This window comes from Octopus bimaculoides, chromosome 23 (assembly GCF_046866305.1).
Source record: "Octopus bimaculoides isolate indiv1 chromosome 23, ASM4686630v1, whole genome shotgun sequence".
Taxonomy (NCBI): Eukaryota; Metazoa; Mollusca; class Cephalopoda; order Octopoda; family Octopodidae; genus Octopus; species Octopus bimaculoides.
Window position 1 is genome coordinate 22,833,496 of NC_142950.1, and position 2,500 is coordinate 22,835,995.

Genomic DNA, 2,500 nt, shown 5'->3' on the forward strand with positions numbered 1-2,500 from the left:
GTTCAGTGCTGTTCAATTGATATAGTCGGAATATTTAATGTGAAATATTTGGTGAAAACTAGTTATTTTTGTACCGGTAATTGGGTGGAAATAAGTTAAATTACCCACTCTCTTCTTGATTCTGTTTGTTAAATAATTCCATACCCTTAATGCTTAAAATTATTCCAAGTGTTTATCGATCTATTGGATAGTCACATAGACCTCCCCCACTAGGGTTCAATATTACTCACGTTACCGACTTTTGCTTTTAATGAACTGTCACCACGGTTAATTTCCCAACTCTTCCGGTCTTCTTTTTTATAATATATAAATGAAAATACATAATAGAACAGTAAGTAAACAACAAATGGTGTTACAGCCATGTGTCTCTACCCCCACCTCTTTTTTACTTTTTTTTTTTCAGTTCATATTTTATCTAGAACCATTTTGTCTAATGTGGTCCTTTTTCTCATTTGTGACTACAGGGATGGATTTGGCTGCTTTCTTTGGCAGATCAAACGTCTACTTAAAAACACCCACGTCGTATTTCTTGTTGCTGTTGTTATTTTGTTTAGCCCTGATCAGACAAATCGATCGTCAAAGACGTTCCAACCATAACCAACCCTGATGATTATTTCATGTTCAGAAATACTACATTCTATATCAAGCACTAGATTTATTCAGTATTTACTACTTTTATTTTTTAATGATGTACGGTATTATTTAAAGGCTATTTGGTTCCTATTTCTGGCAAGTAATGACCACATAGAGCAATGATTGGTTATTAAACTGACGGGGTCTCCTGGACAAAATTTTTTACTGCTCCACAGATAATTTTTTAGTATTAGATCTGTCTCCAAACTCTGATCAGCAGACTTTTGGAACGTCAAGAAGTTGGATGGATGTTTCCTTTTGGGAAATAATTTTTTATTCAAAACATTTAATATCTTAACATTTCCTCAGGCTTTTAAAAGGATGCATTTATTTATTTTATATATATATATATATATATATATATATATATATATGAAAAATATTTCAATACAAATGTATTAATACAAATGTATCAATTTCCAGCAAAAAATAGCCCTATAAGGGTATATATATAAATTCATAAGAGTGGTACAACAAGGTACCGATATTTACTGGACAATAGCGTCGTATTTATATCGATTGCTATTGTCCAGTAAATATCGGTACCTTGTTGTACCACTCTTATGAATATATATATATATATATATATATATATGTAGTGTTCCCTGAAAATATACACAACTCCTGATATTTAAAACCATTTTGAAAATAATGAAGAATTTAGTAAAATGAGTTTGTTGTATTAAGTTGGTGTTTGGAATATAAATTAACAAGAAATTTGGATTGAAGGTTTTAATTTAATTCACTTTAAAACAGGAAGTTTTTATCATAAAGTGAGAGGCAGTCTTAGGCGTTTTTTTCAAGTAGTTTGGTATGAAAAGGGTTAATCATTTTGATTCCAAGGGTTCAACCCACTCTTTGGATCATTTGCAGTTGTACAAGATAAACTATAAGTTTTGTAGTAGTTTGAAAGAAATCCAGGCAATAGTTGAGAGAGGCAATCATTGAACATGGCTACAAAGGAATGATGAAACCTGGATGGATAAAGATTATATATATATATATATGTGTGTAGAGGCGCATGGCCCAGTGGTTAGGGCAGCGGACTCGCGGTCAGAGGATCACGGTTTCAATTCCCAGACCGGGCGTTGTGAGTGTTTATTGAGCGAAAATACCTAAAGCTCCACGAGGCTCCGGCAGGGGTGGTGGCGACCCCTGTTGTACTCTTTTGCCCCAACTTTCTCTCACTCTTTCTTCCTGTTTTTTGAGTAACACTGCGATGGACTGGCGTCCCGTCCAGACAGAGTATGTAAATAGAATTAGAGTAATAAAAGATGAATAAATAAAGGTTTTAGAGTAAATTACAATGTAAATAAAGTACAATATGAATAAGGTGAGGAAGTAAATAACAATTGTAAGTTGTAAACAAAGTTGAGAAAGCTTATCTATAAATATGGTTTATTATTCCATATGCTATGCAAATTAAAAATAACATAGTTAAATCTATATTCAAAGCTATCCATACACACTTTAACATTGATAATAGATACAACAAAATCATTAACCATAAAATTGTAAAGATTAGTTTTAGCTTAACCCCTAATTTATTTATCATTTTATCATCTATTAACAGGAAATAAAATGTAGAATGCCCACCTTTTGGACACCTAAACCCTCCCACTATAGATAGACAAACTAATACCACCACCAGAAACTTAGAAGGACCTCATATAAGACAATCTTATCCACCCTGCACTCACACATATAATACTCGATCTAAGCATATATAAACATCGAATCCTACAACTCTCCTCTTACATATACCAGGAATTACATTTCCCTTAATTTGCCAAGCAAAAGTGATGTAGAGATCAATTCTCTGGTACGCATCCCCATTCACTTTAAACATTAAGGGCCTAATCAAAAC

General features: G+C 32.8%; 1 protein-coding gene across 3 annotated transcripts in view; it reads left to right on the forward strand.

The window, feature by feature from the left end:
- The window catches only part of LOC128250601 (uncharacterized), a 33,738-nt gene that overhangs the window by 27,096 nt on the left and 4,142 nt on the right, over positions 1 to 2,500 (forward strand). The gene's annotated exons all lie outside the window — the stretch shown is intronic.